General features: G+C 42.4%; 2 protein-coding genes and 1 pseudogene across 3 annotated transcripts in view; all 3 read right to left on the bottom strand.

Annotated features, from left to right (window-relative positions):
* The window catches only part of LOC106593162 (myosin heavy chain, fast skeletal muscle-like), a 155,791-nt gene extending 133,703 nt beyond the window's left edge, over positions 1–22,088 (bottom strand). The window contains exon 1 of the mRNA XM_045710219.1: positions 22,048–22,088. The gene's annotated coding sequence lies outside the window, so the exon portion shown is untranslated. The remainder of the gene's footprint in view (positions 1–22,047) is intronic.
* The window catches only part of LOC106564162 (myosin heavy chain, fast skeletal muscle), a 530,774-nt gene that overhangs the window by 256,870 nt on the left and 249,425 nt on the right, over positions 1–24,479 (bottom strand). The gene's annotated exons all lie outside the window — the stretch shown is intronic.
* Positions 16–21,914, bottom strand: LOC106593187 (myosin heavy chain, fast skeletal muscle-like; annotated as a pseudogene).

The following is a 24,479-nucleotide window of genomic DNA, read 5'->3' as shown; positions in this document are numbered from 1 at the left end:
TAAATATATGGATAGATCTAAACTTCCTTTTTTAGCCTTACCTGAAATGTTCTTCTTAGAGATCTTAAATACAGTTGAGTGTAAAAGGTCTGTATTGACCTCTGAGAAGACTGAATCATAGGTGGTGTTGATGTGGTCATATCTGAACACGAGTCAGGTACAGGTTTAGCAGCAGTTCTGTACCTTTCCAGAGTCACGAGTCCTGGCTCTGAGCTTGTTGACCTGAGTCTCAGCGATGTCAGCACGCTCCTCAGCCTCCTCCAGCTCATGCTGAACCTTCCTGAACTTAGACATGTGCTGGTTTGCTGCTTCCTCCTGGGTGAGGAAAAGAGAGGGAGAGCAGAACATCAGCATTTCAAGTTTGGTGCTTCAGGTAGCAAATTAATATTCTGTTTTTAAAGGTTTTTTTTTAAATAAATACAAAAAGACAGATTTAGGATAACAATGTATACAGGGAGATAGATGATACAGCAGAGAGAGTGAGTGGCAGAATGGGGGATCAAACCGCTGCCTCCAGCATGATCACTAGACCAGCCCCCGGTGCAGCAAATTAATATTCAACCCCTCTTCTTTAAGTTGGTAACACATAGGAATAGGAGGCACTCACAAATGTGTATAATTTCATCAGCATTTACTTGCACTATCAATTGTCCCTGTTGACTGATGTGCTGTAGCAACACTTACTTCAAACTAAATTGTATGGACATTAAGTTTTGTCAGTGACTCACCGCTTCCTCAGAATGCCTCTTGTAGGCCTTCACTTTCATCTGCAGCTTATCTACCAGGTCCTGAAGTCTGCCAACGTTCTTCTTATCCTCCTCAGTCTGTGGGAGAAGATCAAATAATCAATGTCAGTATAGTTTTATACACAAACCTATCTGTGTTAGAGTCAAGTGTGTGAAGGATGCACTTTCTCTTACCTGGTAAGTGAGCTCCTTGACTCTGCGCTCATACTTGCGGACTCCCTTGACAGCGTCTACACCTCTTCTCTGCTCTGCCTCCACCTCAGTCTCGAGCTCACGCACCTTTGTGGAACAAATACATTTAGGAAATTGTTTGAGGTGGTGAAAACAGAGGTAGTCTCTTACCCAGTCAAGGATTGGGTAAGAGACTACCAACAATTGTTGTCTTTCACTATGTACATTTCCAAGGGGTTCCCAAAGTGGGATTAACATTTAAATTTGTTCATGAATATTGCTAGCAACAACAGATGAAACTACCAAGGATCTGTGGAACAAGATTAGAAGGTCCAATACAATACAATGTAATATAATTAATTCACTATTTATGTTCTTAACCCTTAGATGTACAACATGGGTGTGGGAGGCTCACAGGGATATTGTTAGGCACACTATTCCAACAATTGTACATTTTTTTAACTCAATTCTTCTTGTAGTTATAATATATAGGACTCTTTTTTTATTTGACCGATTTTGTCGTGCATTTAGCAGTGCATGTTGCAGTACCAGTATGGCCAATAGAGGCCGCCACTCGCCTGTTTTAATGTTACGAGTTTGCTTCTGTAATGGGGGATCGCGAAGTTTGCCAAGCCTAAATGAAACAACTAGATGAATACATTTTTATATCTTGACTTTATTTCAAGTTCTTGGCTCCATTTCTTCTCAACTCCATAACATAAGTGTAACATATTCCCAATGTTTTTGTTTTGAACATAATTGCACTGTAATTTATGCTTTAAAACGGGAAAATATTCCCTCTGATGCCAAGAGAGGGGATTTTCAAATGTTCTTTCCCAGGGGCCAAGACTTGATTAGTCCGACCATGCACTGCTGAAGTCATAGTAAAACTGTGTGGATGCTATTTATATCGCACTCTATTGTAAGATTTGTGTTCTGATATTGTGAAGGGCTCCCTGATGCAAAGACATTTGGGAACCCCTGATCTAGGTGGGTTAATGAGAGAAAAAGTCATTACATAATGCTCCAGTGTATTTTACATGATCAAATACATTTCCAGCAAACTATCTTTTAATCCAACCCCAAATCCACCCTGCTGATAACTCACCCTGGACTCCAGTTTCTGTAGTTGTTTCTTGCCTCCCTTCATGGCCAGATTCTCAGCCTCATCCAGGCGGTGCTGCAGGTCCTTGACTGTGACCTCCAGGTTCTTCTTCATCCTCTCCAGGTGAGAGCTGGTGTCCTGCTCCTTCTTCAGCTCCTCAGCCATCATGGCCGCCTGGAAAATTATTTTGTATTTTTTATTTCACCTTTATTTAACCAGGTAGGCCAGTTGAGAACAAGTTCTCATTTACAACTGCGACCTGGCCAAGATAAAGCAAAGCAGTGCGACACAAACAACACAGAGTTACACATGGGAAAAACAAACGTACAGTCAATAACACAATAGAAAAGTCTATATACCGTGTGTGCAAATGTAGTAAGATTAGGAAGTTAAGGCAATAAATAGGCCATAATGGCGAAATATTTACAATTTAGCAATTAAACACTGGAGTGACAGGTGTGCAGAAGATGAATGTGCAAGTAGAGGAACTGGGGTGCAAAGCAGCAAAAAAAAAATAACAATATGGGAGTGAGGTAGTTGGGTGGGCTATTTACAGATGTACAGGTGCAATTATTGGTAAGCTGCTATGACAGCTGATGCTTGAAGTTAGTGAGGGAGATATAAGACTCCAGCTTCAGTGATTTTTACAATTCGTTCCAGTCATTGGCAGCTGAGAACTGTAAAGAAAGGCGGCCAAATGAGGAATTGGCTTTGGGGATGACCAGTGAAATAACCCTGCTGGAACGCGTGCTACGGGTGGGTGCTGCAATGGTGACCAGTGAGCTGAACTACAGGCCTTCCCTGTAGCTCAGTTGGTAGAGCATGGTGTTTGCAATGCCAGGGTTGTGGGTTCGATTCCCACGGGGGGCCAGTTCGAAAGAAAAATAAAAAATGTATGCATTCACTACTGTAAGTCGCTCTGGAAAAGAGCGTCTGCTAAATGACTAAAATGTAATAAGGCGGGGCTTTACCTAGCAAAGACTTATAGATGACCTGGAGCCAGTGGGTTTGGTGACAAATATGAAGCAAGGGCCAGCAAACGAGAGCATACTGGTCACAGTGGTGGGTAGCATATGTGGCTTTAGTGACAAATCAGATGGCACTGTGATAGACTACATCCAATTTGCTGAGTGGAGGCTATTTTGTAAATGACATTGCCGAAGTCAAGGATCGGTAGTTTTACGAGGGTATGTTTGGCAGCATGAGTGAAGGATGCTTTGTTGCGAAATAGGAAGCCGATTCTTGATTTAATTTTGGATTGGAGATGCTTAATGTGAGTCTGGAAGGAGAGTTTACAGTTTAACCAGACACCTAGGTATTTGTGGTTGTCCACATATTCTAAGTCAGAACCGTCTAGAGTAGTGATGCTAGACGGGCGGGAAGGTGTGGGAACTGATCGGTTGAAGAGCATGCATTTAGTTTTACTTGCATTTAAAAGCAGTTGGAGGCCACGGAAGGAGTGTGTATGGCATTGAAGCTCGTCTGGAGGTTTGTTAACACAGTGCCCAAAGAAGGGCCAGAAGTATACAGAATGGTGTCGTCTGCGTAGAGGTGGATCAGAGAATCACCAGCAGAAAAAGCGACATCATTGATGTATACAGAGAAAAGAGTCGGCCCGAGATTTGTGGCACACAGAGACTGCCAGAGGTCCGGACAACAGGCCCTCCGATTTGACACACTGAACTCTATCTGAGAAGTAGTTGGTGAACCAGGCGAGGCAGTCATTTGAGAAACCAAGGCTGATGAGTCTGCCGATAAGAATGTGGTGATTGACAGAGTCGAAAGCCTTGGCCAGGTGAATGAAGACGGCTGCACAGCACTGCCTTTTATCGATGGCGGTTATGATATCATTTAGGACCTTGATCGTTGCTGAGGTGCACCCATGACCAGCTTGGAAACCAGATTGCATAGCGGAAAAGGTGCGGTGGGATTCGAAATGGTCGGTGATCTGTTTGTTAACTTGGCTTTCGAAGACTTTAGAAAGGCAGGGTAGGATAGATATAGGTCTGTAACAGTTTGGGTCTAGACTGTATCCCCCTTTGAAGAGGGGGATGACTGCGGCAGCGTTCCAATCTTTAGGGATCTCAGACGATACGAAAGAGAAGTTGAACAGGCCAGTAATAGGGGTTGCAACAATTGTGGCGGATAATTTAGAAAGAGAGGGTCCAGATTGTCTAGCCCGGCTGATTTGTAGGGGTCCAGATTTTGCAGCTCTTTCGGAACATCAGCTATCTGGATTTGGTGAAGGAGAAATGGGGGAGGCTTGGGTGAGTTGCTGTGGGGGGTACAGGGTAGTTGACCGGGGTATGAGTAGCTAGGTGGAAAGCATGGCCAGCTGTAGAAAAATGCTTATTGAAATTCTCGATTATTGCATATTTATCGGTGGTGACAGTGTTTCTTAGCCTCAGTGCAGTGGGCAGCTTGGAGGAGATGCTCTTATTCTCCATGGACTTTACAGTGTCCCAGAACTTTTTGGAATTTGTGCTACAGGATGCAAATTTCTGTTTGAAAAAGCTAGCCTTTGCTTTCCTAACTGCCTGTGTATATTGGTTCCTATCTGGACGTTTCACCGCAGAGCATAAATTGGTGTTCAATTTATGCACCAATTGGCACCAATCATGACATCCCTCTGAGATCTTTGTTGTTCTTAACCACCACAGCTACCATTGGACCTTAGGAACAAATCAAGTTGATGTAATTCAAGGACTCACGTCAGTGATGGCCTTCTTGGCCTTCTCCTCTGCATTCCTGGCCTCCTGGACGATGTCGTCCACCTCTCCCTGCACCTGCACTAGATCAGTCTCAAGTTTCTTCTTGGTGTTCAGAAGGCTGGTGTTCTGAAGAAGGAAACAAGATGATTTGTTTGACTCTCAAGAGAACTTACAGTGCTGAAATAATGAAACTCTCAAAGCATGCATTGTCGAATTCAAGGTGTGTTTAAACTGTATGCTTGGTTGAGTTTCATTAGAAATGGCTTTGACCCATACTTGGGAGTGCAGCAGTCCAACGCGCTCACTGGCATCAACCAGCTCAGTCTCAGCCACTTTGCGGCCTCTCTCTGTCTGCTCCAGAGCAACTCTCAGCTCCTCAATTTCAGCCACCATCAGACCGTTTCTGCGCTCCACCATGGCTGCCTGCTCCTTCATGTCTTCTGCGACACGGACAGCGTCATCAAGGTGCAATTGGGCATCCTGTGGTTCACAATGACATACGTTCATTAGGACTTGTGGAAGTAGGGGTGATTCACAAACAAATCCTTAGCCATGTTCAAGTTTTTGAGCCTGATGTCCCAGTCCCTTTACCTTGAGCTGTCCCTGGACGTTCCTCAGCTGTTTCTGGGCCTCAGCGGCCTGCCTGTTGGAGTGGCTCAGCTGGATCTCCATCTCGTTCAGGTCTCCCTCCATCTTCTTCTTCACCCTCAGGGCATCATTCCTGCTCCTGACCTCAGAGTCAAGGGTGCTCTGCATGGAGTCAACCATCCTCTGGCTGTTCCTCTTGATCTGCTCCATCTCCTCGTCCTTCTCAGCGATCTTCCTGTCCACCTCACCCTTGATCTGGTTCAGCTCCAGCTGCACACGCAGAATCTTGGATTCCTCGTGCTCCAGTGTTCCCTGGACAAACAGAAGCAGTCAGGCCAATTGTGTTCAATACATTTGGATGTAGGAATTAAATATATATGACCACAATAAACGCCAATACAGGGATCATTGGACTGTAGCTGGCATTGGCTAGTGTAACACTGATTTCCCCATCAAACAGCTGTAGTTTGTACCTCAGCCTCCTCCAGAGCGGTCTGGATCTCAGACTTCTCTGTCTCCACGGTCTTCTTGGCCTTCTCCAGCTCATGGATGCTCTTGCCAGTCTCTCCGATCTGCTCAGTCAGGTCAGAGATCTCCTCTGCACACACACACACACACACAAAGTTTAGACTTGGGAGATTTTCAGTGGATATGCCAGTGCGCTGAATTTGACATTGAATCATATTAATAGTTCATTAACTAACATTACCTCATAGCATCTTGCAAATATAATTGCCAACCACTTATTTGGAATATTCAAAGGAATACTGTCTACAAGTAAAACAATATAGAAAAATTATGCTGAACATGACATTTCTGAAATGGTGTAATAATAGTTTTGATGACTGCATTTCCCTCCATTTTCAAAACACTAGTCAAACATGAGCCAAATAGAACTGCTGTCAAATGCTCACGTTGCAGGTTCTTGTTCTCTCTCTTCAGAGTCTCCAGATGATCCAGAGCCTCCTCGTAGGAGTTCTTCATCTTGAAGAGTTCAGTGCTCATAGAGCGAGCCTCCTTCTGAGCTCCTTCCAGCTCAGCCTGGCCCTCCTCATACTTCTGCTTCCACTCTGCCAGAACCTAGGGAAATCCATGGAATTTTCATTAGAAGTCAAAGATGACGAGTTTTTAAATTAGAAATATGCAACAATTATACAATTGATAACAAATATAGGTTTATTAATTTTCACCTTGTCAAAGTTCCTCTGCTTCTTGTCGAGGTTGGCGGCCAATGCGTTGGCTCTCTCAACATCAATCATGAGGTCCTCCACCTCTCCCTGCAGCCTCTGCTTGGTCTTCTCCAGGGAGGCGCACTTGGAGTTGGTCGCCTCAATGGTCTCCTCGGCATCCTGCAGACGCTGGGCCAGCTTCTTCCTGTTGGACAAGAGAGGGAGGTTTTATGGTGTGAATGATATGTTACAATACATGTTGATGTAACATTTTGTCAGAGCCCCCTACCACTCTCACCATCCACACAATATCTGAGTTTTTCTGTTGCGTGCGACTCACTTGGCCTCATCCAGCTCCTCTGTGCGCTGGATAGCATCAGTTACATACTTAGTCCTCCACTGAGCCACCTCGCTGTTGGCCTTGGACATGCCGCGTTGCAGCTCTGCCTTGGCCTCCTGCTCCTCCTCCTACTGCTCCCTCAAGAGGTCACAGTCATGGCGGGCAGACTGGACACCGTGGGCCAGTGCATTTTTAGCCTGTGAGAAAGAAAGAGAAAGACAGAGAATGATTAGAGAGATAGTCAAACAAATTACGGTAAAAGTCTCTGAGGGTGGAGAGACAGTAGGAGTCTTTGAGGGTGGAGAGACAGTAGAAGTCTCTGAGGGTGGTGAGACAGTAGGAGTCAGTGAGGGTTTAGAGACAGTAGAAGTCTCTGAGGATGGAGAGTCCATTTCGGGTCCCTTACCTTGACCTCCTCCTCAATCGCCCTCTTCAGCTCCTCCACCTGCTGGGTGAAGGCCTGTTTTCCTCTGGTCAGCTGAGACACCAGGGCTTCCTTCTCCTCCAGCTGGCGGCCAAACTCACCTGCAGGGACGGAGGGACATCTTGTTAATAACATCTCTGTTTTCTAAGATTGAAAATGAATTCTGAGGTATCGTAGGGCAATGTTAGGTGGTGAATTGTACAGTAGAAATTATGTGGATTTAGCCTCCAACACGTTATTGTGGTTTACGGAAGGAAAGCATTGGCTTGTTGTTCATGGTTGATGGTACCATTTTCTGTCAGGAGTCTGGCCCTCTGTCCGCTGATGTCGTTGACCTGGCGAACATTTTCATCATTCTTAGTCTTGAGCTCACTCAGCTGGTCCTCAAGAGTACGGCACATCTTCTCCAGATTGCCCTGTTAGTGAAACATGTTCCATCATTCCTTTATATATGTGACTTCTGTCAACTTCAGTTCACTTGAATGGTAATGTAGTTGACCCTCCTCAAGACTGCTTTACCAAAACATCACTACTCACCTTAGCCTTGGCGACAGCCTCCATGTTGCTAGAGAGGTCATCAATCTCCATCTTGTACTCGCTCTTCTCCTTCTCCAGCTTCTGCTTGACGCGCTGCAGGTTGTCGATCTGCTCCCCGAGCTCAGCCACACTGTCGGCCTGCTTTTTGCGCAGAGCGGCGGCTGTGGCCTCATGCTGCAGGGTGGACTCTTCAAGATCACGACGCAGCTTCTGGAACTCAGCCTCACGCTTCTTGTTCATCTCAATCTGAGCAGCAGTGGCGCCTCCGGCCTCCTCCAGCCTCTCGCTGATCTCCTCAAGTTCCCTGGAGAGATCAGCCCTCTGCTTCTCAACCTTAGCCCTGGCAGCACGCTCAGCCTCAATTTCCTCCTCCAGTTCCTCAATACGGGCCTAGAACAGGGGGCAGGAGCAGGGGGGATGAACACTACAATACAGTTGAAACAATTGAACCTCACAAAATTATAATAGTATATATATTTAGCATAAATGTCTTTAATACAAAGCCAGTTCCACTAATATATTCAGTAAACAGTGTCCCATGCAGGAACCAAAACAACAATGTTCAAAACCACCATCTTCCAACCTACTCAGCCATCAGAAACCACCGGGAAGCATGTGTGCTACCAGAATAATGTTTTCAGGAAATGATTCAAGTCTGTGCTTTTCTGTACTGGAGCTTATATCCTGTACTATACCTGGAGTTCCTTGATCTTCTTCTGCAGCTGAGCTCCCAGAGACTGCTCATCCTCAACCTTGCTGAGGAGCTGAGTGGTCTCAAACTCCTTCCTAAGAAACACAAACACATCGATTGCTTAGTTAGTTGTAAAGGGAGAGAATCATACCATTCACTTTGCTTTTAAGAATACCATTCAAGTGTTAATTCATTATTACAAGAATTAGCCAAGAACAACCATTATAGCAGGTAATACTGTAGTCATTTGTTTGTGTTTACTTCTTGATTTTACATTTACATTTTTTTACATTTTAGTCATTTAGCAGACGCTCTTATCCAGAGCGACTTACAGTAGTGAATGCATACATTTCATACAATTTCATACATTTTTTTCTGTGCTGGCCCCCCGTGGGATTTTCTCATCAGCTTGCTGCTTGTCATTCTCCAGGTCCATTATGGACTCCTGGGCCAGTTTCAGATCTCCCTCCAGCTTTCTCTTGGATCTCTCAAGGTCCATACGGAGCTTCTTCTCTTGCTCCAGAGAACCCTCAAGCTAGAAGATAAAAGCACATATATGGTTCAAATCTAAACAACTGAAGATATTATCATTTTACATACTATCATGGCCAAAATGTCCAACTCCACTCACGTCGTCCACTTGCTGTTCCAGCTTGGTCTTGGCCTTGGTCAGAGTGTTGACTTTGTCCTCCTCTGCCTGCAGGTCATCCAGTGTCTGCTGGTGGGCCTCTTGGAGGGCTTTCTTCTCCTTGGTCAGCTTGGCAACACTCTCATCCATAGATGCCATCTCCTCTGTCAGGTTTTTAACCTGTAATGGCCACAACGTAATTACACTTCACCATGAAGGGAAGATTTAGTTTGTTATATGTTGCATTAATTTAATTTCGATAAAAAATGTTATCAACAATTACTGTACTAAAGATTCAACGCTAGATGGCAGTGTTCACAATGTCAGTGTACTGAATGGAAATCATAAATGAGGGGGATCAGAACATGCAATGAATGTTGGGAGTACCACGCAACTGAAATTCTACTATTGTTTCTTAATTTTTCCTGCACCCACAATACAACTTGAATTCCATTTCTGTTAAGCTACGTTTTGAGTTGATTGTTGTTGGTTAGACTGTCTATGGTAAAACACAAGACCTTGTTTTCAGTGGCGTGCTTCTCCTTCTCCACTTTGGCCAGGGTGAGCTCCAGGTCATCAATGTCCTTCTTCAGCTCAGAGCACTCATCCTCCAGCTTCCTCTTCTTGGCAGTCAACTCAGCATTGATCTCCTCCTCATCCTCCAGCCTCTCGGTCGTCTCTTTGAGTTTGGCCTCCTGCTGGATCTTACTCTTGATGAGCCCCTCGCACCTTTCCTCAGCATCGTTCAGACTCTCTCCTTCCTGGTTTCACAAAAGGAGTAAACAAATCAGAGGCCTCACTTTGTGTATCAAAATATGCATTTTACTCAAAGAGGTCAGAGCAAATCAATAGAAATTAAAAAAATATATACAATATATAACATGGGCAATAAAAATGTGTGATTTAGCCACATACTTTACAGTGTGTTCATATGTGTGTGTATGTGTGTGTATTCATGTGTATGTAAATGTGCCCATACGAGGGTAGTTAATGACTCACAGATGCGACTTGGAGTGCCAGGTCGTTCTTCTCCTGCGTCAGGGACACCAACTTCTCCTCCATTTGCTTCTTTGTAGACAGAGCCTTGGCCAGGTCTGTCTTAATTTTCTCATAGTTCTCCTTCATGTTGGCCAGCTCCTTCTCAGTCTCAGCGCTCTGCAGCAGGGGCTTGATCTTGAAGTACAACTTCATCCATGGCCAGGTTTTCACATTCATGAATGAGCGGATGTTGTACTGGATGGCGTAAATTGATTCTCTGGTCGACAGAAACGATGGAGTGGCATGGTGAGTCATTAGATGATGGAATTAGATGAACAACAACAACAGAACCACCTGTCACTGTTTGTTTACAGATGAGCAAGGTGGCTAGGGAAATGTAACCCTTCCTAAATTCACAGATAGCGGACTAGATGCAAGGACTGACAGGTTATGCTAAGCTCATGATGTATTTTATATTCTTCAAGAATTAAAAGGTAAATACCACACATTTAAATGACAGTTGAACAGCCAAATCCCAAACTGCAGCTATAATGCTAGAATCCTTAGTTGCTACATCCATTTCTGGACTAAATGAATTAACTCAAAAGCTTTAGTAGACCATTATAAGATGTACTTTCTCATTCTGAACAGCTCCCAGCATTTACAGTATGTAATCATAATGCATTAGATACAGGTGGGTGACAGAAAGCTTTGCCAAGATGTCTACTATTCCTCACCTCCTCTCCATCATCTTGCTAAACTCTCTCCTCATGAGGAATCCACGGCTGAGAGCCTGGAGCATGCCGACTAGAGAGGCCAGCTTCTCGTCTCTCATCTCCTCCAGGACACCCAGCAGACCGGCTTTGAAGAACACCTGAGACACAGGTTAACATGGTCAATGGAACCACAGATGGTGACAGACAGAAAGGTTTGAATCAAAAGAGGGGAACAACACCACTAGATTGATTTAAACAACATTAACTTTGATATGGTTACAAACAAACTATGGGATAGGTTGTTTCTAAATTTTTGTAATTGTACAGTTGTATTAATAATCTACACAGAATCAGATAACTGAAGCCATACCACTCTAACACAATGTACCTGGTAATGAGTTTAGTTTCTCTTCTATACTTGTGATGCATGAATTTGAAGAAAAACACTAAAAAAATTTTCCACCTTTTCCATTAGTTAAATGAAGAAGAAAGAACAAAAGGATGGATAGATCACCTGGAGAGATTTTATATGGTACAGGTTTAAATTATTATTGAACTTGTGTTTTGTTGTCAGCTTTTGCTGGGTCAATTTGACTGACCTTGGTGTGTCCAAACTTGTAATCCTCATGATTCACATCAATGGACCCAAGCAGCTTCTCAGAAGCCTTCTTGTTGTCCATGAACTGGCCCTCAGGGATGACACTGGCATTCAGTACTTTGTACCTGAACGAGAGGACAGTTTTAAAATCTGCCAAGTTGTAATTGATTGATTGGTTATACAGTGAGGTTCAAAATTATTGGCACCCTTGAGAAAGATGAGCAAAATAGACAGTATAAAATGAATAATACAAATACTGAGATATATTGTATGGTCAAAATGCTTTTTGGATTTGAAAAAAATATGTATATGAGGAAAATAACCCCCATACCTACTGTAAAATATGTATATGAGGAAAATAAACCCATACCTACTGTAAAATATGGTGGAGGATCTTTGATGTTATGGGGCTACTTTACATCAAATGATCCGGGGGCCCTCGTTAAGGTCAACGGCATCATGAACTTTACCCAGTACCATGACATTTTTGCCAAAAACTCGGTTGCCTCAGCCAGCGGGCTGAAACGTGGCCACAGGTGCGTATTACAGAAGGACAATAAACCCAAGCACACAAAATCCACAACGAAATGGTTAATCGACCACAAAATCAACATTTTACTATGGCCGTCTCAGTCTCCAGACTTGAACCCCATTGAAAACCTGTTGTTTGAATGATGGATATCAATGATCTGTAAGAATTCTATAAGGAGGAATGGTCCAAGATTCCTCCCCGTGTGATCTCCAATCTCATACAACATTCTAGAGAAAGACTCTGTGCCATTATCCCCGTATTGAAAACAGGGGTGTCAATAATTATGAGCCCTATCTTGAAATAAAATAGGAATTGTTAAACAAAATATTTTTCTTTGAGCATTTGTATTAGTATAAAATAATAGAATTGTTACTAATGTTAGACCATACAATATAGCTCAGTATCAGTGTTATTTATTTGATACAGTCTTTTCTGCTCATCTTTATCAAGAGTGCCAATCATTTGTGTGTGTGTGTGTGTGTGTGTGTGTGCACTTGCGCGTATGTACCTCTGTTTGAAATCAGCATAGATGATTCGGCTGGGGAAGCCCTTTCTGCAGATCCTGATACCCTCCAGTACACCATTACACCTGAGCTGGTGGATAACCAGGAAGTTCTCCATCAGACCTGGTAAAACAAACCAAGTGTCTTTTAATACTAATAAACAGGTAAAAGATTGGGATTGCTAATGTTTCTGATACTGTACTGATAAGATGACATATTTAACTCAATATTTCTTGTACCTGGAGTCTTTGACTCGTTGGGGATCAGGCAGCGCACAAAGTGAGGATGAGTGCTCCTCAAGTTGGTCATCAGCTTATGTAAGTTCTCCTGTAAGAGGGTTACAAACCATTTTCTCAGAAATAATTTATAATAATTGCACCTTTTAAAGGACTGAATATACTCATTTCAATAGCTCACCCTGAACTGGGAGGACACAGTCTGCATGGAACCACCCTTCTTCTTGCCTCCTTTCTTGGCTTTATCTGTTAAAATGGGGGAAAAGTAAAAGATAACTAGAAAAGTACATTTCCTAGAGTGGGTGGAATAAATAGAATAATAACACATTTATATAAGAAATCTAGAGTGGTCTTGTCTTCAGCAAGCACACTTGCTGAGATCTTTGTGGGCTATACTCGGCCTTGTCTTAGGACGGTAAGTTGGTGGTGGTTTGAGACATCCCTCTAGTGGTGTGGGGGCTGTGCCTGTTTGGCCCTGTCCGGGGGTATCATCGGATGAGGCCACAGTGTCTTCTGATCCCTCCTGTCTCAGCCTCCGGTATTTATGCTGCAGTAGTTTATGTGTCAGGGGGCTAAGGTCAGTCTGTTACATCTGGAGTATTTCTCTTGTCTTATCTGGTGTCCTGTGTGAATTTAAATATGCTCTCTCTAATTCTCTCTTTCTTTCTTTCTCTCGGAGGACCTGAGCCCTAGGACCATGCCTCAGGACTACCTGGCATGATGACTCCTTGCTGTCCCCAGTCCACCTGGCCGTGCTGCTGCTCCAGTTTCAACTGTTCTGCCTGCGGCTATGGAACCCTGACCTGTTCACCGGACGTGCTTGTTGCACCCTCGACAACTACTATGATTATTATTATTTGACCATGCTGGTCATTTATGAACATTTTAACATCTTGACCATGTTCTGTTATAATATCCACCCGGCACAGCCAGAAGAGGACTGGCCACCCCTCATAGCCTGGTTCCTCTCTAGGTTTCTTCCAAGGTTTTTGGCCTTTCTAGGGAGTTTTTCCTAGGGAGTTTTTCGTAGCCACCGTGCTTCTTTCACATGCATTGCTTGCTGTTTGGGGTTTTAGGCTGGGTTTCTGTACAGCACTTTGAGATATCAGCTGATGTACGAAGTGCTATATAAATACATTTGATTTGATTTGATTTTGATTTGATAAACCGGAGAATCTCTGGTTAACTTCACACTTATCTAGAGGCAAATGCTGCCAATGAGATTATGTTAAATAAGACCTAATGCATGATTAAATTAACCAAGTCTATGAGTAAATCAACCTAGTAATAAACGTTGAGAAATTGTGATTCATTCTAAGACTTTATAGAACATTTGGGTCTGAGTTGTAACTAGTGCCTAATTAAATATTGTGACGTGATGCTAGTCTTACCCTCAGGAGGGGGAGGGGGATACAGGGCAGCCAAAATTTTGACTGCTGACTTCCCGTACAGTTGACAAACTGAGTCGTTCAGGGGATCCTTGTTCTTCTCCAGCCACCCAGTGATGTTGTAGTCCACAGTACCGGCGTAATGCACCAGGGAGAAGTGGGCCTCTGCTTTGCCTTTGGCAGGCTTGGGCTTCTCAAACGCCTTTGTTTTGCCAAGATGCTGGGCATACAGCTTGTCCTTGAAGGTAGTGTCTAAAGACTTGGGGAACATGCACTCCTCTTCAAGGATGGAGAAGATGCCCAATGGCTTTACGAAAAGAGATGTATATCAAATTAGTGATATTTACATTTAGTTAACATGCTATTATAGGATTATATTCATTTTGGGGTACATAATAGGAAACATATTGAGTTCTCAACAGTCAGATACGTTGTACCACTGTGATAATATCTCACAGAGGACTCACTATGATCTTCGCTTTTGCGGTCCATTACAATCTTCACAGACAGCTTACCTTCTCAATAAGCTCAATGCAGGCAGCCAAATCCATGCCGAAGTCAATGAAGGCCCAGACGATTCCCTCCTTCTTGTACTCCTCTTGCTCCAGGACGAACATGGTGTGGTTGAAAAACTGTTGCAGTTTCTCATTGGTGAAGTTGATGCACAGCTGCTCCATGCTGTTGTACTGTTGATGGAGTTTTAAAAGGGATCATTTCATCATACAAGGCTGTAATCCATCTCAATCACAACTAATTGTCTTGTTCTGGTCTCATACTCACATCAAAGATCTCAAACCCGGCAATGTCAAGCACACCGATATAGAACTGCCTCGGATTCTTGGTGTCCAACATCTCATTGATACGGATGACCATCCACAAGAACATCCTCTCATAGATGGACTTGGCCAGAGCCGAGACTGAGTTATTAACCTGCAATGATAATACCTCAAATTAATACATTAGCTATTGACCGTGTCTGGTGATAAGGTGATAAGACCTTGGGATAAACAACATCACTATTTAAAAAAGCGATGCACTCGTCCCCAAATAATTCCGGTGCTCAGAAAATGGTAGATGCTGTGTTTTGCAGTCTTACCTGAGCCACAGTCTGTCCCTTGGTCACATACTCGTTGCCGACCTTCACTCTGGGGTAGCACAGAGCTTTCAACATCTCAGCTGAGTTCAGGCCCAGTAGGTAGGCGATTTTATCAGCCACTGGAGAGAGAACCAACAACAACAGATTCAGTGACACTAGATCGCTTGTTTCTGATGTCACACTGAGTTAGGTTTTGATTTTCTTCCATATTCATAATTTCAAATCATTTCTGGAGGTGGGAATTTGGTTTCCAAAAACTCTCCTGCATGACTTTGTAATGGAAATTATCCACTAAAGACGAACACTCAATGTAAATTAATCCTTCTTTATTAAGAGTAACATTGTTAGACTAAAATGAAAACAATGCCTTCCAATAAGGAGAAAGTTATCATGTTTGTTTTGCATGTTTCTCAACCTTACAATAGGGGTAAAAGTTGAACATTGTTTGAGAGTGATCCATGTGTATTAGCAGTAGTGATTTAGAGGGTTTTCCTACTGGAAAGAGCTATGTCCTAGTTGAAGGAAACTGATAACCCATGTTCTTCTGAAAGGGGAAAGAACACTCACTTAATGGTGTTGAATGACCTTTGCTCTGACTTTCTGGTGAGGCCTGATCACTCAAATGCTAGAGACACTGGGTGAGATTTCAGTATAATATGTAAAGGCTGGTAAATGCTATTAAGTAGTGTATTGCTGTTGTTGTTTGGCTTCAATACACATCTCACCAGATTGGGTCTGCTGTTCTCTGACTCCCTGATCCTGTAACTCTGCCATGACGTTGCCAAAATGACAGGGGAGTATTAGCCAATTTGCAAACAGTTGTGATTCTCTTTGACATTTGAAATGGTTTGAACAGTTGTGATTCTCTTTGAAATTTGAATTAAGAATATTGGGAATGTAATAATTTGTCATGCAGTGAATAGTTATTCTGGATTTCCTGAATCAGAAATAGCCTAAACTGTGTTTCTGGTCTGTCCTCTCTCTCGAGGTTATGGCGAAGGTGGCCACAGATGGTATCTAGATGCATGGAAGGGATCATTCCACCGAAAACAGTGTGACCCTCAACCCCAGCGTCTCATCCCGTCAGCGGGATCAAAATCCAGCGAAAAATCATATCGCCAATTAGCATTAAAAAAAAATAATAATTTAAAAAAATAAATAATAATATATATATTTTTTTTTTATAGATACACCTCTCCTGAATCGACCCACGTCGTCCGATTTCAAAAAGGTTTTACAGGAAAAGGAAATCATTAGATTATGTTAGATGAGTCCATCGTAAAAAGCAGCTTCATAGCCATTTTCCGACCAACCACTTGCATCACATATAATCAAAAAACAGCTAAATGCAGCACTAACCTTTTACAAACTTCATCAGATGGCACCCCTAGGACATCATGTTATACAATGCATGCATTCTTTTGTTCAATAAAGGTCATATTTATATATAAAAACAGCATTTTACATCGGCGTCTGACGTTGACTAAATAATTTCCCCTCAAATGCGTCCCGGTAAACAATGCTACAATTCCCTATATTACTATCCGATAACGATTTTTTAAATTTATATTGTCAATCTAACATTTATAGATGAATATCTCTTGAGAACACCTGTCATACCAGATTTTAAATTAACTTTACTGGGTAATCACACTTTGCGATAAAAGGAGATGCGATACTCAGAAAATGAGCTAATATACAGAGCTCGGCGCGATCTTGGAAACAATCGCATGTCACATCTCATCTTGTATAATATTGTCAATAATCGCCTACCTTTAGTTGTCTTCATCAGAAAGCATCCCAGGTCCACAACAGATGTATTTTCGGTCGAAAAAGTCCATACTTCACGTTCCATTAGCCTGCTGTTGGTAGCGCGTCCTAGGGCTCTCTCCAAGCGCAGGGCTGAAGTTCCGGATAAAATGAGATTCTCCCGCCTGTAGGTTCGTTCAAACATGTCAAACGTTGTAAAACATTAATCTTCAGGGCCTGTAACACCAAGAGAGCCAATAAGATTCGAGGGGGATGATTTCATTGCCTTTAAAACCGTTTCCAAAGGTGGGGGTAGACATGGCCGCCGGCGTCATAATGGTGATGGCCCATCCCCTGTGACCAATTTCCAACGCGTCTCATTCACTGAGTTTCGACTGTATAAGGCTCAAACCACTGTGAAAAGACTGGCGACATCTAGTGGAAGCAATAGGAAGTGCTCACTGAACCATGGTTAACGGTGTGATTTATAGGGAAAGATGAGAAGTCGAGTCCACAATTCTGAATTCCACTTCCTGTTTCAATCGGTCTCGGGGTTTTGACTGCCATTTGAGTTCTGTTATACTCACAGACACCATTCAAACAGTTTTAGAAACTTTAGGGTGTTTTCTATCCATATATAATAAGTATATGCATGCCCTAGCTTCTGAGTTTGATTAGTAGGCAGTTGAAAATGGGAACGAATTTTTTTCAAAATGCGCTGTGGCGCCCCCTATCCTAGGGTATCCTCAAGAGGTTTTAATAAAGATGGATTAATTTACATTGAGTGTGCATCCTTAGTGGAGAATTTCCATTACACTTTCATGCGGCACTGTCTGTCTTAGGTGTTCTATTTCTATGTTTGGGACTGGGAGTGGGACTAATGCTCTACATAATGTATATCTATGAGTTGGACTCACCCTCTGTGCCGTCTGGCTCGGCCTGCTCCTCACGCTGCTTCTGCTTGAATTTCATGTTGCCATGGTGCACTACAGCTCCTGTCAGCTTGTATATTCCAAGCTTCTCCTCATTAGTGAAGCCCAGGATTGTAATGGCATCCTGGCAATAAAGAAGACGTACAAAAGTGATGTTACGCTACAGTTCTGTGCTCACTCCAGAACGAATGGGTTGGATAGATTTGACTCTTGGCCAACACATTAAAAGATTTACACAGTTCCACAGGGCACTTAGTGGCGCTCTCTTGTGGATGTCTTACATGTATGTGCCTCAAGGCGAAGTGTGAAGGCATCAAGAGTTCCTTTACGTTCATGCTTAACTAACACAAGGCATTTAGAATCAAACAAAAAATCTATGAAAATTCCTAGCAAGTTGGAATTTCACAGACCTTCAGTGTGTATGGTGGTCCTACCCATTCTATATCTACTGTTTGGTTAACCCTTTGTTTGACTCACATCTGTGGCATCCAGCTCTTCATTGTCATTGATGCTGGCCACAGTGATCTGTCCCTGGCTGCACATGGGGAAGTCATAGGGGTTGGTGGTGAGGAGCGCCAATTCTGTGGACAACAGAGAACAGCTTGTCAGTTAAATCTCTTAGAATTCTGCTGTCCTACCTTTACAGTATCTCTCCCTCCTTTACTCAATAGATGGACTCAATGATACATGTAGTATATAATAAATAGCATCAAAAGAGGAGACTGAGACTTGTGGACTAGTGCTTCACAGTGCATTACTTGATAGATATTTCCCAAAGACCTTCCAAATGTCTAGATGCCTTGTTACCTTGGATGTACTCATTGTAATAGTATTATTAGTGTGTACTATGAATATTTTTAACAAGTTACACAGATGGGGGTGGGAATAATTTCCCCTGAAACTCTACTTTGTCGTACCAACTAGCTCAGGTTTGTGGACTGTCATCATCTGGAAGAAGATATGGTAGCCTCTCTCATCGGGCAGCTGGAAGGACACTCTGGACTTCTCCAGCAGGTCTGAGGGTGAAAGAGAGAGCGCGAGTGACACAAAGAGAGAGAAAACATAAGATGAAATCAAATTTGATGTTAAGATCTCCAAAAAATAATCTGTGTGAATTTAGGAAATCATTGAGAAACAATCAAAACCAACTCACAGGTCTCAATGTCAGCTTTAGCCAGTTTACCAGCTTGGAAGTGAATCCTGATGAATTTACCCTATAGTAGAGCATGGGGGTTAGAAATAGGTCAACAAATAAATCTAACATTTTACTTTAATAGACCCCTTTAAATGTTACAGTTTGTTGGACATCTATTGATATAACAATAGGAAACTACTGAAATACATTTTTTCCAATTTAAGGTTACTTCCACAGTATGCCCTTCATACTTACAAAGCGAGACGAGTTGTCGTTCCTCACTGTCTTGGCATTACCGTAAGACTCCAGCAGAGGGTTAGCTGCAATGATCTGATCCTCAAGAGACCCCTGATTGAGATAAACACAAGTTGCTCAGAAACGGGAAAAGTGGTAAAGTTTGTTTTTCTTAAGAACACTTTTCTTGAAACATGATTCACAGCTGGAAAAAAGTTTGCTCAGAAAACCAAACTGAAATGTGATTAAAAGGCAAACATAAGAACAACCTACCTGCATTTTGTTGGGGTCTGCTTCCTTCTTGCCACCAGACACTGCAATGGTGGCAAAGTACTGGATGACACGCTTGGTGTTGACAGTCTTTCCTGCACCGGATTCTCCACTGGTTTATATGACAGAGAAAGAGGGGTTTTAGGTACATGTTTGAGTGTCAGATTGGCTTTCACCAAGAAATAGCATTGAAAAATACCAGTTTTCTAACATAAGTAAATCATTAACAAATATTCCCTTTCATCAACATGTTATTACACATGGCCTAATGTCATAATCCATTCATAATGTCATGTATTTCATCACACCAAGTGACCCAACGTATTACAATAGAAACACTTTCTCAAGTGACATTTTAGTAAACAACTTACGTAATCAGGACGGACTGGTTCTCCTTATGTGGAACCAAAAAACATATTGCTTATCATACTCAAGCAACATTATGTGTACGTTATTGCATTCATATAATCATGAATTTAATTTTGGAACATTTACCATTCATGGATACTGAAATCAGACATTCTCAGCAAACTGTTCTAACCTAGATGAGAAAACTCTAAAGCATATTTGAATTTGATTTGATTTGACACCCAACTATCTATCTATCTATCCATCCATCCATCCATCCATCCATCCATCCATTATCACTTATGGACTTTGAGATCTATATGCAGTTATGGACATCCATAGAGCAAAATTTTTATGGATTGTCTATCCGTGTGAGAGACGACGACTCGGTCTCAACCTTTAAGTCTGGTGAAATTCTCCCGTCTTAGCTGGGTTCCTGTATGAACTTAAGTATTCTCTCTCTATCTATGAGGACCAGAGCCCTAGGACCATGCCACAGACTAGCTGGCTTGATGACTCCTGGCTGTCCCCAGTCCACCTGGTCGTGCTGCTGCTCCAGTTTCAACTGTTCTGCCTGCGTCTTTGGAGCACTGATCTGTTCACCTGACGTGCTACCTGCTGTTTTTTGACTCTCCCTATCTCTCTCTCTCTACCGCACCTGCTGTCTTGACCTCTGAATGCTCGGCTATGAAAATCCAACTGACATTTACTCCTGAGGTGCTGACCTATTGCGCACTCCACAGCCACTGTGATAATTATTTGACCCTGCATGTCATCTATGAACGTTTGAACATTTTGTATGGACTTCATGGACATATACTCCTATAATCTCATGCCAGAAGAGGACTGGCCACCCCTCAGAGCATGGTTTCTCTCTAGGTATTTTGTTATGGTATGCATTGCTTGGTGTCTAGGTTTTCAGGCTGGGTTTCTGTATAAGCACTTATTGACATCTGCTTATGTATAAATAAATTGATTGATCCATCCATCCATCCATGAAATATTGTACCAATCATCATGAACTGAAAGGCGTTGTCAGAGACGGAGAAGATATGGGGTGGAGCCTCCACCCTCTTCTTCCCTCTGTAGGCGTTGACAACCTCTTCGTCGTACACTGGGAGCCACTTGTACGGGTTCACCGTGGCACAGAAGAGCCCAGAGTAGGTCTGGATGAAAGCATAATTAAATTAAAGGATTAACAGAATCAGATGTACTTTTACCTGGATTTATGTGAGGATGTGGGTGTACTTTGGTATACTGATGTGCGGTCTACTGTATTGATATGTTTTGGTTTCTACCATTTAATTATGTCTAGTACTGTATGTGTGTATTTATTATGTTCATGTATGTGTGTATGTATATGTGCAGGCCTCTTACATAGATCATCCATGCTGCATAACGCTCTTTGAGGTTGTACAACACAGAGGCTTCATTCAGGTAGGTCATCATGGCCATGTCCTCAATCTTGTCATACTTAGGGGGGTTCATCTCATAGATGTCTGCATCTTTGAACTCTTTTCCTTCCTGAAACAGTCAGAAACCTAGTTTACACGCAGATCAAAGTAGACATGACTGAATGCGTTTTGCTCATTAAATACAAGTTTAATCATTTAAAAAAATGTACATCCACATTAATCCAACTACTTTGTTATCACCCACTGACACATAACTGGAGATTATTGACTAGTCAACATGAGAAATTCCATATAATTTTTAAATAGTAGCAATAAAATTGATGTCTTTGAAGATTATATTCTGCTTACAAAAAACATTGGAAGTTTGTTTTTGCACTTAGTTGACTTTTCAAGAATTATAGTGATTGCACAAACTTGAACTTGAATACTTTTCAGATCAGGCTTACCTCCTTACTGCCGTCAGGTTTGGTAACTGTCACAGTACACTTCATGTCGGCCCTGGCAGTGACTAAACCCTTAAGGTACAGCTCCACCTTGTCTGTCACATAGCAGGAGTTCTTTGAATCAAAGGGCATGGCTTGTGCCTCCATCCTCTCCTTCTCAGACTTACGAAGGTATATGGCAGCCTTGCCGTAGACTTGCATCTCCACGTCCGTACTCATGGTGATGGATAACTAGGAAAGAGATTAAATAAGAAACATGATTGAATCTGTGGTGCTTCCTCCCCAGTCAACAGAGTTAGGTGAGCGATGTCTCTCACAAAATATTCTCATCACTTTTTATGTGAAGACTGAAACCATGTCTCACCTTCTTTTCCCCTCCTACAGATGAATGTGTACTTCTTGGAGGACCCTGTGACACATTAGGGTGTTGTGAAAACACACAAGTCTAAAGCCTTATCATTTATCCCCTAAAGGGCTAGAAAACATTTAACTCAATCATTACATTTCAAATTCAACTACAGGTGCAACTGGTAACTTTCCTTTACTACACATCCACACATTCTGTTAGGAATTCAAATAAATACCCCTGAAAACCCAGTTACATTCTAGAACACCCTTTCAAGTGCAGGAGCACCACTTTTTACTGTAAATGAAAGTTACAGATTTGAAGTAAAACACATAATAAAACAACATTATTTTTAATGCCACTTGATTTAATATTGTAAAATCTTACAGAACTCAATTCAAATAGTGCAGTTGCCTCAGATGCTGAGTGCAAGGACGAGACACATTTAAAAATCTAAGGAGGTGGAGAGGTCTTACCACAGAAGAAGAAGGTATCTGACTTAAGGATGTTGGGGCCTCAGCCTCCTTATATCTGGTTGGAAGTGCTAACCAAGCACAAGTTAATTATGGACCACTCTGGGAAAGGAAATGAATTGGATGAGAGAGGTGTTTATTTCTGTGTATCACTAGCACCTCCCACTTCCAGGAGCACCACATTCCGATTACATTACTTTTTAATGTTTGTCTCCGAATTGAATTTCAGTGAATTAACATACATGAGAGATTTCATTACCAATATCAAAAGTTTGTATAATCTAATTGATTCCAATGTTACTACCACTGACCCTCAAATACTGTAGTGGAATCCATGTTGCCCCAACACCCTGAAATAGTTTTCATTAAATCTAATCTGACCTTATTTATTTCCATTTTACTGACATTAATCCTCATCAACAACTTGTTATATATGTTCACCTTTTATTTATATTATTTAGCTTGTAAACACATCTGAACTGTCTCCTCACCTCATGCTTGTGACAGAGTTGGCCGTTACCTCGTGCCTTGCTTAGTTTGATTTATCACCCTGGTGGAACCATATTAAATTAATATTTAAAAGCTAGAACGGAAACATTTAGGCTTTTAATTACAGCTCATAAAACTGTTAAATATAATGTTTAGATAAACTATATATAAACATACATAGAAGTATGTGAACACCCCTTCAAATGAATGGATTCGGCTATTTCAGTCACACCCAATGCTGACAGGTGTATAAATTCGAGCACACAGCCATGCAATCTCCATAGACAAACATTGGCAGTAGAATGGCCTTGCTGAAGAGCTCAGTGACTTTCAACGTGGCACTGTCATAGGATGCCACCTTTCCAACAAGTCAGCTCATCAAATTTCTGCTGAGAGCTGAAGCACGTACAAATCGTCTGTCCTCGGTTGCATCACTCACTATCGAGTTCCAAACTGCCTTTGTCAGCACAATAACTGTTTGTCGGAAGCTTAATGAAATGGGTTTCCATGGCCGAGCAGCCGCACACAAGCCTAAGATCAAAATGCCCAATGCCAAGCGCCAGCTGGATTGGTGTAAAGCTTGCTGCCGTGGAACTTAGAAGCAGTGGAAATACGTTCTCTGGAGTGATGAATCACGCTTCACCATCTGGCAGTCTGACGGACAAATCTGGGTTTGGAGGAAAGCTACCTGCCCGAATGTGTAGTGCCAACTGTAAAGTTTGGTGGAGTGGGAATAATGGTCTGGGGCTCTTTGTCATGGTTCAGGCCCGGCCCCTAAGTTCCAGTGAAAAGAAATCTTAGCGATACAGCATACAATGATATTCTAGACAACTCTGTGCTCTCAACATTGTGGCAACAGTTTCGGGAAGGCCCTTTCCTGTTTCAGCATGACAATGCCCCGTGCACAAAGCGAGGCCCATACAGAAATGGTTTGTCGAGATCGGTGTGGAAGAACTTGACTGGTCTGCACAGAGCCCTGACCTCAACTTCATCGAACACCTTTGGGATGAATTGGAACGCCGACTGCGAGCCAGGCCTAATCGCCCAACATCAGTGCCCGACCTCACTAATGCTCTTGTGGCTGAATGAAAGCAAGTCTCCACAGTAATGTTCCAACATGTAGTGGAAAGCCTTCCCAGAAGAGTGGAGGCTTTTATAGTAGCAAAGGCGGGACCAAATCCATATTAATACCTATGATTTTGGAATGAGATGTTCGACGAGCAGGTGTCCATATACTTTTGGTCATGTAGTTTATCAACAGTATGATAGTCGTTCCACTAAATGAGTCCCTTTAGCATCCATTTGACATTTTAAGTAGAAATTGTGCACCAATATTGCATTTTAAAAGCCTGTTATAGTTAATGAAATGCTCTGATCTGTAATATAAATAAAGACTTGCTAAAGTGGCAAAATTCATGCATTTAGGAATGTCCCTCTGTGAACCCTCTGTGACTTCTAGGAAGATTTTAACCCCCTTAACCCCAGTCA

Source organism: Salmo salar, chromosome ssa02 (genome assembly GCF_905237065.1).
Source record: "Salmo salar chromosome ssa02, Ssal_v3.1, whole genome shotgun sequence".
Taxonomy (NCBI): domain Eukaryota; kingdom Metazoa; phylum Chordata; class Actinopteri; order Salmoniformes; family Salmonidae; genus Salmo; species Salmo salar.
Note: the sequence above shows the minus strand (reverse complement) of the source record. Positions and strands in the feature narration are given on the sequence as shown.